This window comes from Babylonia areolata, chromosome 1 (genome assembly GCF_041734735.1).
Source record: "Babylonia areolata isolate BAREFJ2019XMU chromosome 1, ASM4173473v1, whole genome shotgun sequence".
In the NCBI taxonomy this organism is placed as follows: Eukaryota; Metazoa; Mollusca; class Gastropoda; order Neogastropoda; family Buccinidae; genus Babylonia; species Babylonia areolata.
In genome coordinates this window covers 12,150,099-12,162,598 of record NC_134876.1, presented here as the reverse complement: position 1 = coordinate 12,162,598, position 12,500 = coordinate 12,150,099, and the positions used below count along the sequence as shown (strand labels likewise).

Here is a 12,500-nt window from a genome sequence, read left to right as displayed (position 1 = left end):
GACATACATGTATAAACATCCATGTATGCATGCATATAAGCACTGACACACACATACAAGTATTCACACACACACACACACACACACACACACACACACACACACACACACACACACACACACACACACACACACACTGATTAATTCAACTTCAAATCAAAATAACAATTGCACTTCAAGAAAAGGGCAGAACCATTCAATTGGAGGCCAGCGCATACATAAAATCACGACTAAGAAAACAACAACAAAAAAACCCACCACCACCAACACCACCACCACCAACATCCTGTATGAAATTCAAACAACAGGGTGAACACAGAACAGGATTTCAGTACCCTGTGATAGTGTGCTCTCCGAAAAACAACAACAAACAAACAAAAACAGGAAACAGGAAAAAGGTGCTCTGCTCAGATTTCAATCATCCTTTTTCCTCAGTGACATCATTCCTCATCACCGTATCACATGATCCGTGTTGCTATCTGTAGCTGACAAGTGTGTGTGTGTGTGTGTGTGTGTGTGTGTGTGTGTGTGTGTGTGTGTGTCTGTGTGTATGTGTGTGTGAGAGAGAGAGAGAGAGAGAGAGAGAGAGAGAGTGTGTGTGTGTGTGCATAATAATAACAGAGATGATGATGACGATGACGAATGTTAACTGTAAATGATAAACGTTTATATAAAGTGAATATATATATGTAAACTGTTGTTGTTGTTGTTGTTTTTTTAAGAAAGATAAAATGGAACTTGTGAAAAAGAACGAAATAAAAGCCAATAGGAAATATCTTTTCAAAATCAGCGCCGTTTGTATCGAACGGTTCTGAAATCTAGGGATATGAAAGTGTCCGTTACATTCAGATTCTGTTATCATATCGAACCGGTGATCCAATAAACTTCTTCGAAAGGTGTATAGTTAATTGAATAATTTGTGTACAGAACAGATGGAGACGGTATTGACCGGAAAGAATCAGTATCTTCTTCTTCTGCGTTCACTCGTATGCACACGAGTGGGCTTTTACGTGTATGACCGTTTTTACCCCGCCATGTAGGCAGCCATACTCCGTTTTCGGGGGGGTGCATGCTGGGTATGTTCTTGTTTCTATAACCCACCGAACGCTGACATGGATTACAGGATTTTTAACGTGCGTATTTGATCTTCTGCGTGCATATACACACGAAGGGGGTTCAGGCACTAGCAGGTCTGCACATATGTTGACCAGGGAGATCGTAAAAATCTCCACCCTTTACCCACCAGGCGCCGTCACCGTCATTCGAACCCGGGACCCTCAGATTGACAGTCCAACGCTTTAACCACTTGGCTATTGCGCCCGTCAGAATCAGTATCATTTTTCGCATTTCATATCAGACAGGGTCACTGTACTGAGAATCATGCTCAACCACTGACACAGATTACGTGTTAAATAATCTTTGCATTGTTTGGTTTTTCACAGTCTCTTCTGAATCTGTCTGTACCATGAGAGCAGTCACAATTCAATCAAATCTGAATTAATTAAAAAAAAAAAGAGATGGTTACAACGATGACAACAACGATGACGGCGATGCTGCTGGTGCGATTGCTAATCGATGATGATGATGACGACGACGACGATGATGATGATAATGACGAAAAACAAATCAAAACAAAAGCAGCCACGGACCATGCCAGACGCAGCAAGTACTATCACTGTCGAGGAGCGCGTGTCTGATGCGGCATACAGGTTTACTGTCAACGGGTAAGTATTGTCGCCAAGCATACAACTGTTGCCGGCGACAATGTATGCCGACGTTCACGACACGAACTGTCGCACTTACTGTTGACAGCGACAAGATATGCTCTGCGACAAAAAATAATGTTTATGCCACAACACGCGTCGTACCCAGGCCAGTTTCAGTTTTCAGTAGCTCAAGGAGGCGTCACTGCGTTCGGAAAAAACCATATACGCTACACCACATCTGCCAAGTAGATGCCTGACCAGCAGCGTAACCCAACGCGCTTAGTCAGGCCTTGAGAAAAAAAACAAAAACAAAAAAACAACAACAACAACAAAAAAAACAACAACAAAAAAACCGGGGGAATAAATAATAGATAAGCTTACATAAATAAATAAATAATAATTATAATATAGAAAAAGATAGTAATAATAATACTAATAAAATGATAATAATCCCAGGCCAGAACAGAGCAACGACGCAGTGCCGACACTGTGTATGAGCGCCAGGCGACAAGGTTTCATCGATTCATTATGTCCACGCATGCACTGGAGGGATGTGGGGGCGGTTGAGGGGCGGGGGGGGGGGAGGAAGGGGTGGTTACGCTCGTCGTATGAGAAAAAGGCTGCGCGCGCGCGTGTGTGTGTGCGTGCGTGCGTGTGTACGTTTACGTGTGTACGCGGTGTTGGTGAGTACTTGCGTGCGTGCGTGCGCGCGTGCGAGCGCGCGAGGGCCGACTGAAACAGACACTGAGCTTCGATACGATTGATATCTGAACAGGACAGCCCAGTGGGTGCAAAGCCAAATCATCACGCTTTCGACAGCACGCAACGAAGGCACGTGTACAATGCTCGCCACATCTCCCTTTGAGGTCTGGGCCGTTGTGAGTTCGGATCAGTTTCAATGTTCCAAACGACGTCAGCAATCGAGAAAGGAGAAAGAAATGATTTTTTTTTTAATTCAAAAAGGGCTAGGGGTGAATGAAAAAAGAAATGGAAAAAGACCAATAAGAAAAAGAAGAAGAAGAAGAAAAAAAGGGGGGTGGGGGTGGGGGTGAAACCAATGATAAGAAATAGAGTATAAAGAAAAGAAAGAGGAAAACAAGTGGAAAAGAAAAAAAATAAAGAAAGTAAAGAAGAAAGAAAGAATGAAAGAACGCAAAAACAAATACATGAACGAAAATCTTAAGGAAATAAAAAAAAAATGAAAGAAACAAATGAAAACAAGAAGAAAATTACGATAGAAGACAAGAAGAAGAATGGGAAAATCTGCGTTATATTGACGATAGGAGAAACATACGCTAAGAGCAAATACAATCAATTTATCAACTCATTTCCTTATCAGAAGCTGATGAATTATGTGTGAAGGCAGCAATGTCTGACCAGTCATTTGGGTCTGCGAAGATTAGGCATCTTACCCCCCCCACACACACACACACAACCCCACCCCCCACCCCCGCCCCGCATCCCACACCCCAACCTCTTCACCCTCCATTTTTTTCAGCAGGATGTGGTTTTATCGAATGTGGATCATTTGACGTTTCCTTGAAACTAACACTGTCAACAACTGAAACCGAAGATCAACAGCAACACAGGAAAAAGAAAGCCCCGGTGTCACACCGCCATGAGTTTCAGTTTCAGTTTCACTTTCTCAAGGAGGTGTCACTGCGTTCGGACAAATCCATACACGCTACACCACATCTGTTGAGCAGATGCCTGACCAGCAGCATAACCCAACGCGCTTAGTCAGGCCTTGAGTGCATGCTTACATATTTGTGTACCTATGAAAGTGGATTTCATTTTACGTAATTTCGCCAGAGGACAACACTCTCGTTGCCATGGGTTCTTTTTCAGTGCGCCAAGTGCGTGCTGCACACGGGACCTCGGTTTTTCGTCTCATCCGAAAGACTAGACGCTCAGTTTGATTTTCCAGTCAAACTTAGGAGAAAGGGCGAGAGCGGGATTCGAACCCACACCCTCACGGACTCTCTGTATTGGCAGCTGAGCGTCTTAACCATTCTGCCACCTTCCGCCATGAAAACCAGCCTGCTGTAAAGGTCCACTGAATGAACAGAAAGACAATGTCTCGTGTTAACAATAACTTCACCCCCCCCCCTTCCCGCCCCCCCCCCCCCCCCCTTATACGCCCCCAACCCCCGCATGACTATCCTCTCTGTAAAGCAGAGCGTGCATAGGATGCTTCTTGCCTGTCTGTCTGTCTGTCGCAGAACATGATGAAAAGACACAAGTCTTGTCCGAAATTGTCCGATGACAACTCTATGATCAATGAAACAAAGTAACAGACATGACAAGACGAGACATGGCATATCTATTTCAGGAAAACCAGTGGGAGTACATAAAAAAATGTTACAAATCTCATGCGTGACACAAAATTATACGAAACGAAATAGAATTTGTGCTCACAATCACTATCACAATGGCCATTCCAACTGGTCGGCCATTGTAACTGATTGTGAGCGCAACGCCAAATGCAAGACTACACGCGTATAAGTGAAGTGTAACGGCCGGGTGATTTCACGGTTCCTGTCTTCTTTGCACACGGCTGTGTATCGGGGGTGTGACGAGTGTCTGCTTTCTGCTCTGTGCTGAACGTTCTCTTGTTTCTTCTTCGTTTTGTTCTCCTGTTTCTCCTCTTCTTTCTTCCCTGCTTCGCAGCTGAGTGGATGACTGTGAATCAGTCAATCTGTTTCTCAGTCTGTCTGTCTCTCTCTCTCTCTCTCACACACACACACACACACACACACACACACACACACATATATATATATATAGCGAGTGTGTGTGTATGTATGTGTGTCTATGTGTATGTTAATGTGTCTATGTGTGTTTGTGTACCTGTGTGTCTGAAAGAGAGAATGAGAGAGAGGAGAGAGAGAGAAGAGATTTATGTGAATGCATCAATGGCAATTGTCTTCCAACGACGCAAATACCTTTTTTTTTTCTAACCGGTCTAACATGGTCACTATTTCAGAAGAGTTCTGACTAAAAATACAACGCCAGACAATGAAACACATCCTTCTCTTTTTCTCTTCTCTCCTTTTCCACATCGTTAATTTGCAGGACACCACTTATTAAGCCCCCTGCCGATACTAATCGCAAAGCCAGACTGAGTGAGCTCCACCACTGGGATGAAGACAGTCACCATGTCTCTCCAGCTATAGTCGCTGGGAAACTGTCCATACCGAACACTTTGACACTGACTCACTGAGGAATGGAGGTGGAGGAGAAAAATCGAATCTGATGTATTTAAAATAGTTACGAAACAGGACATGAGGAGTCAACGCAACGTTTTCTTTATTTTTGAAGGCACTTTTCTTTTTCTTTTTTTTCTTTTCTTTCTTTCTTGTTTTTCTTCTTTTCTTTTTTTGACGACGCTGCAAAAGAGATCATTAAGGTTTGAAACTTCCTGACAAAGCTGTATTCTGTGTATCCTTTCATAATATACCCCGACTTCAACCAGCATCTACAGCGTTCATCAGAACGTTTCAGTAATACTTTCAAAGACACGTGGATGACACCCAGACTGTATCGTTTCAGTTTTAGTCCACAGCACACACAACTCTGGACAGGAGCCGGCTACGGACGGGAGAATCCATCAGTTATATAAGTATACACAGTAGCGTATCTCAGCTGGGTTAGAACCTACGACAACCGTGTATCGTCAGTTCGTAACGCGAACCACGTCACCACAATGGCTGGGTATCATGGAGGAAGTCAGAGCACGGGAGATAGACATATGGTCTGATAACAACAATCAATCATTTAACTGGCGCAGTCATCTGATCCTAATGAGACACCAGTTGTGCCATTCCCGTCCACGCTGTTATCGTTGTCTGTACAAAACCTTACTGACAAGTCTATTGTTTGTTGTAGTTCATCTAGTATCTTCAGTATTATAATGTTGACCTCATTTGCAGCAGTAAGGACATGTACAAAACTATGGGATACTTTTGAGTAGTTATTAGTAAACGCAAAGAACTTATTCTCACCTATCTTCAGAAGCATTATAGATTCTTTTTGGGGGCGTGGGGGGGTGGGTAGAGATTGGGTGTTCCTGTATTCACTCTGGATAGTAAATTTACACACACACACACACACACACAAGAAAGGGTAAGGAGTTATGATCTAAAGGGGGGGGTGTTTTGTTTGTTGTTGTTGTTTGGGGGATGCTATTCTTTTTTCTTTTTTTTCCTCTGTTGTTATTTTTCTGACTTTGTTCATGGGTGAACATCTACTGGTTTCTGTTAGCTTGCTGTCCACAAGAAGCAACGCAGCTATCACGACATTACCGACAACATACTTGATCGTCCCGCCAGCGTTTCGTGCCATAGGGTGTGTGTCTTCTGTTGCTGCCTACACCCCACTCCCACCCTGCCTCTTTCATCTGCCATCCGCCACACACCACCAACACCTCCCTTCTTCCACCATCACAGCATGGTATAGTATATGATAGACACACCAGTCTATGTGATCATATAGGGGGTGGAGGAACAGCGAAAGGTAGAGAAGGCAGGGAGGAAAAGAAACGAACAGAGAAACAGACACAATTATGCAGAACAAAATGCGGATAATGATGAGAGCGAACAGGAAAGGCAAGACAGAAAAACAGGAAAGGGACCACACACACACACACACACACACACACACACACACACACACACATATATATATATATATGTATATACACGAATAGATGAATAAAATACATAAACACATATCATAGAAACAAACTGCAACAATAAAATACATAAACACATATCATAGAAACAAACTGCAACAATAAAATACAAACACATATCAGAAACAAACTGCAACAGCCGACCTTATAATAACAAAGCTGAACATCTAACTGGGTAACAGAGCCAATATCTTCTCTATCTCCCTTCGATCTTTCTCTTCTTCTTTTTCCCCCTTTATCATAGCAAAACCGAAACAACCAAACATCGTAACTTCTCTTACCCCTCTTCCATCAAAACGGAAGCGAGGATGTCGCACACAGGTCACACTCGCATGATGGAGTCTCCCGTCGGACCGACGGATGAGTAGGCAGGCAGGCTTATTTGTCGGTGTGTGTCCTCATATGGGAGAAGAGGCCGATTCTGGATGCGCAGCACTTCCCACAGGTGTTGCAAGGGGAAAACGTCTCCAAAAGTTGAGCCCTGTTTTCTCCGCTCACGCTTCTCCTTAATGGCCAGCGTTCTCTTGTTTTCAAACGTCTTTATACCACTAGAGCACAGCGTCCTCCAGCGAGAGCGGTCAAGGGCATCAGTTTCCCAGGAAGCGATGTCACACTCACATACACACAAAACGCACCTCCAACCGCACCTCACCACTCGACTCTGTATCCGGAACTGATATCAGTCACTGAAGAAGGGCAGAGACACGAGTGAAGTAGTTACATAAGTGTCACCGCATCCTTCGCGAAGAGGTGTCCAGCCGAATGCGGACTACGCGGGAGTGTCGTCAGCAGTGCCACAGTAGGGGCGTTCCCTACGGCTCAGGTAAGGCCCCGGTCCCCGCCTATCGTGTGATTATCACGATCAATGGGACTTGGCTGACTCTGGCCCGCCACCTGGGAAGATCACTTTGGAGAGAGGGGGCGGGGGGTGGGAAGGAGAGAGAGCGAGAGAAAGACAGATTGACAGACAGACAGACAGACAGGCGGACACTGACAGATAGAGACATAAAGAGAGACACAGACCGAGAGAGAGGGGGGTGGGGGGGGGGGGAGGGGAGAAGAGAGAGAGGGGTAGACAGCGACATAGAGAGAGATCGACAGAGACATAGATGCACACAGAGAGGGAGAGAGAGAGAGAGAGGGGGGGGGGGGGCAGAAGAGATAGGGGTAGACAGCGATATGGAGAGAGATAGACAGCGACATAGAGAGAGATAGACAGCGACATAGAGAGAGATAGACAGAGACATAGATGCACACAGAGAGGGAGAGAGAGAGGAGGGGGGGGCAGAAGAGATAGGGGTAGACAGCGACATGGAGAGAGATAGACAGCGACATAGAGAGAGATAGACAGATACACAGAGAGAGATAGAGACATAGATACACACACACAGAGGGAGAGAGAGAGAGGGGGGGGAGAAGAGATAGGGGTAGACAGCGATATGGAGAGAGATAGACAGCGACATAGAGAGAGATAGACAGCGACATAGAGAGAGATAGACAGCGACATAGAGAGACACACACACACACACACACAGAGGGAGAGAGAGGGGGGGGAGAGAGAGCAAGAGACAGAGGGAGGGGGAGAAGAGCTAGGGGTAGACAGTGACATACAAAGAGATAGACAGCGACATAGAGATAGACAGTGACATAGAGAGAGAGATAGACAGCAACATAGAGAGAGATAGTGACATAAAGATAGACACATAGAAGGAGAGAGAGAGGGGGGGGAGGGAGGGTGGGTGGGAGAGGGAGAGAGAGAGAGAGGCGAGAGAGAAACAGAGAGACAGAGACAAGGGCAGACAGACAGACAGACAGACAGAAGGACACGACAACTCTTCCCTACTCCTTCCTCCCGTTTTGTTTTGTTGGTGTGTGCGTGTTGTTATCTCATGCTTGCTGATAGCGGCACAGTGCACAACATGCGAGACTATCATCTATGCAGGCCCTGCTGCGGTCTTTGTCCGTCTGCCTGTTTGTGTGTCTGTGGCTCTATCTGTCAATCTGTCATGTCTTGCCTGTCTGTCTGTCTGTCTGTCTGTGTTTCTGTCTAGCTCTCTTGTTGTTTCTTAAATGATTGTTGTTTTTATTGCTATTTTTTAAAAATTATTATTATTATTGTTGTTGCTGTTGTTGTTCTCTCTCTCTCTCTCTCCGCCTCTCTCGCTCGCTCGCTCATCTAGCTGTTTCCAGAATTTTTACGAATACCCGTGGTTATTCATGTATGAGTGTATGAGTATCTTGTATAGTTGTCTGTGAGAGGAATACGTGCGTGCATCTCTCTCTCTCTCTCTGTAGATATATATATATATATATATATATTTGTCAGTGTACCATCTACCCATCCCAAAGAGTGACAGACAGGAATCAACACGTACCCGCTAACGGATTCTCTGCCTCCACCCGATATCACCCTTGAAAAAAAACAAGAGAAGACAAAATTCTTTATGTTCGAGGATAATAGATAAGCACTGGCGCGCTTTAATTTTTTTTTCCAGTCCACGCCTACACTACACAATGCTACATAAAGTCATAACATGCGTACACAATACCACATAAAGGCATGAGCATGGTAATACTAACACACACACACACACACACACACACACACACACACTTAAATTATATTTCAGACATTCCGAAAACTGTAAGTGAAATTTTATTATGTGTAGACTCAAAGTCAGTACTACAAGCTATAGAATCTTCAAATTCAAAGACGCGAATTGAGATGACAATGGAAATAAAACATATTATTCACCAACTGACAAAACAGGGCATTAAAATAACTTTCTGTTGGGTACCTTCGCACTGTGGAATATCTTCAAATGAGTGGGTAGACCAAGCAGCTAGAAGAGCAGCACGTAATTTCGAAGGCGCAGTACAACTTGACATCCAGTTAGATCTACATGAATGCATTAGTTGTATAGAAAATGTATCTAGAAATCGATTTCAGAAATTACTTATAGATTCAAATAATCAGTATTACCACTGTTGTGTGAACACAAAGAATGCAGCTAATCCCAAACATTTTATAAATTTGACACCAGCAGCACATTCAAGACAAATTACAAGTCTAATGTATAGAATTCGTTTAATTGCCTTTCGTACAAAATTTTCTAAAAATATAAAATGTATATGCGGTAAGCAAATAACTGTAAGCCATCTACTCATTCATTGTCCGAGCATAAGACCGTTAATTCCAAAAGATGTAGTTGATGACTTTTCTTCCAATATTTCATTAGCCACTGAAAAGATTTTGAATGATTATTCATTGCTTAGAATGTTTTCAGAAATTTTAAACTCCAGTCCAGTTGGTATCCTCCTTTGATGTATTATAATTAATGTTGTTATTTATATTTACATTGTTGTAGGTTAATACTTGCTGATATGCATATACATATTCTCCCTCCCATGACACCTCATTCAATACACACCACAATCTCTTTAGACTTTTTCTTATAATAATATACCTTTCCTCTGATACATAACATGAACACTTTTTTACACTAATATTCACATGCATTCCCTTTCCTTTATACACTACTTTACTCCTTTCCGTCTAAAAACACTTATAGTGAATAGACGTTAAACTGAAGATAACACACACACACACACACACACACACACGCGCGCACGCACGCACGCACACACACTAACACAGGCACACACACACACGTACACACACACACACACACACACGCACGCACGCACGTACGCACACACACACACACACACAGAACTGTGAAGGATGTATCAGCATGCTCCAGTGGCAGGCATGGGAATGTAGGAGGAGGAGATGGCCTCCCCCCCCCCTCCCCTAGCCCCCACCTGCCTCCAACAACAGATAATGACAGCTTCCCTTCAACTGATCTGGTCACCCACCCCTGCGCTGCACTGCTTACCTGTCAGTCCATCTGTCCGTCCTGGGACGACCCGTGGAAAGGGGTTTCTCTCTCTCTCTCTCTCTCTCTCTAAATAACCCTTAGCTTGTAATTTAGTTTGGTTATATTATTAGTTTATTCTTTCTAAATTTTGTTGTTCATTCAACTCAAGATTTGGTTTTCATATATGTGTGTGTACAACACGTGCATTCATATGTGTACAAGTCGGTAGCCTTACATTAAAACAGTTCTGAGTTCTCTCTCTCTCTCTCTCTCTCTCTCTCTCACACACACACACAAGCAGACAAAAGCGCACACACACACGCGCACACACACACACACGCGCGCGCGCGCGCGCACACACACACACACACACACACACACACACTAACACTAACACACACACTCATACACATACCTATCTACCATCTATCGAACAATCTATTTTTTCAAATGTCTGTCTGCCTGCCTGTTTGTCAATCTGTTTGTATGTCCGTCCGTTTCTCTGTCAGTTTATAACAGACTGTGATGCGAGCCGGCTTGTGAGAGCGGAGACTGTAATTCTTCAGTGGCAGAAGGGAGGAAGGATACTGAAGTGTGGCGCTCTACTTTAGGTCAGAATTACAGTCACGGATCTAACCTGAACTGGTTTTTCCTCCGTCATCTATCTCCGCGAGACACTGCCTTATAACTTGAGAGTTTGCGTGTTCTTATGAAGTGAGGACATGTTCCACTGTTTGTCAGCCATGGCAGAGTGGGCACGCAGGGTCCCCTGCTTTCCCCCATTTTACCAAGTTTGTATTCGAGGGAAGGAGGTCGTACACAGATCTGAGGATGAAACTGATCCTCAGAGGGGCCATGTTCCACATGTCGCTCCAGCTGAGGCTCCTTTGGAATGCATTTTCCCATGTTGTCCACTGCCCTTGTTGAACTGCCTTCTGTACTCTTTTATCATCCTCTTCCTTCTTGATCTCCTGTATGTTCATGTCTCTTTTTGCTTTTCCCTTTGCCTTGGACCACCATTCCATCTTTGTCGATCCCAGGCCCAGTCTGTTGTTTGGGTGTGTCCTATTGTTTCCTACGTCTTTAGACTTTATTTCGCCGCGCTGACTGCCTCCCTGACTTTCCTTTTTCTGCCAGTCTTCAGCTTGGGCTGGCTTGATCTCACAATACTGTCTCCCGAGTCTTCGAGCATGCTGAGAAGTCTTGCCTCCCCTACCTTGTATTCTTCGACAAGGGATTTCAGGGCTAGCCTCAGCGAACGAAGAGGAGGAAGAACTCTCGACCATTCATTTTTTCAAACTCCTGAAAACAGAAATCTATGTTTTTTCCAACCTACATAATGAAGCGACTTACATGTATTACACTGTTCTCATATCATATACTTCAGCAATGCCTTTCGAGAATTTATTGCCTCGTCATCATAATCCATTTCCAGCACACTACTGGCATCCTCACTCTTACAATTTACAGATTGATTTCTGCGCGAACAATATCATTATCAAAACAAAAGAGGCAAGGCCTTCAAGACTCACTTGTGATACACTTAAAAAAAATCTAATCGTTAAAATGTGTTCTGTATTTGTTATTATAAAGCTTCGCGTTAAAAAAAGAAAAAAAAAAAAAAAAGTCCTAACCAGATTCGAACCCCGCGTGTTCGGGTGAGAAGAAACTGCCTTATCCATCACACTATCGTGGCTCCTTAACTGACGTTCTAAAATTTAACATTTGAACATACTTTTTTAAAGGGCGATAAATCAATTGCGGTATTCGCAGTGAGAACGCTGTTTAAATCATCTTATTCTGGTGTATCTTGGGCATTCAAAAAATCTTTAAGGGCAATAAAAAATTCTTTTTAATGGCTATCGCCGCAATCACACTGCAACATTTAGCCGTTTTCACTAGATCTAGATAGATGTACAAGTTTAGTTACACCCGCCGGGAATGTAGTACGACACGGTCGATTCAATTTCTCTTTTATGTTCATTCTAGTTTTATAGTTTTAAAGTTGATATGAAAATTGAGTATTTTGTTAAACTAATAACATGTAGAGTCAAGTACAAGTACTTCTAAACGTCGTAAGAAGTGAAAAGGACTTCATTTTGAGATAGTCAAGACTGGAAATTTGTTCGTTTCATCGTGATCAACTAGTTCAAAGGTATTAACTCGCATGGTTTACAATTTTTAACTGTGAGTTCCGACTGATTCTGTGGATATTTTTAT

At 43.5% G+C, this 12,500-nt stretch overlaps 1 protein-coding gene across 5 annotated transcripts in view; it reads right to left on the bottom strand.

Annotated features, from left to right (window-relative positions):
- The window catches only part of LOC143279593 (protocadherin Fat 4-like), a 99,850-nt gene that overhangs the window by 79,533 nt on the left and 7,817 nt on the right, over nt 1–12,500 (bottom strand). For 2 of the 5 annotated variants that reach the window (XM_076583665.1, XM_076583666.1), the window contains exon 1: nt 6,681–7,163. The exons of 2 other annotated variants lie outside the window; for them this stretch is intronic. The gene's annotated coding sequence lies outside the window, so the exon portion shown is untranslated. Of the gene's footprint in view, nt 1–5,216; nt 5,371–6,680; nt 7,164–12,500 lie in introns of those variants that run through there. One more of the 5 variants, XM_076583670.1, reaches the window with a different exon arrangement.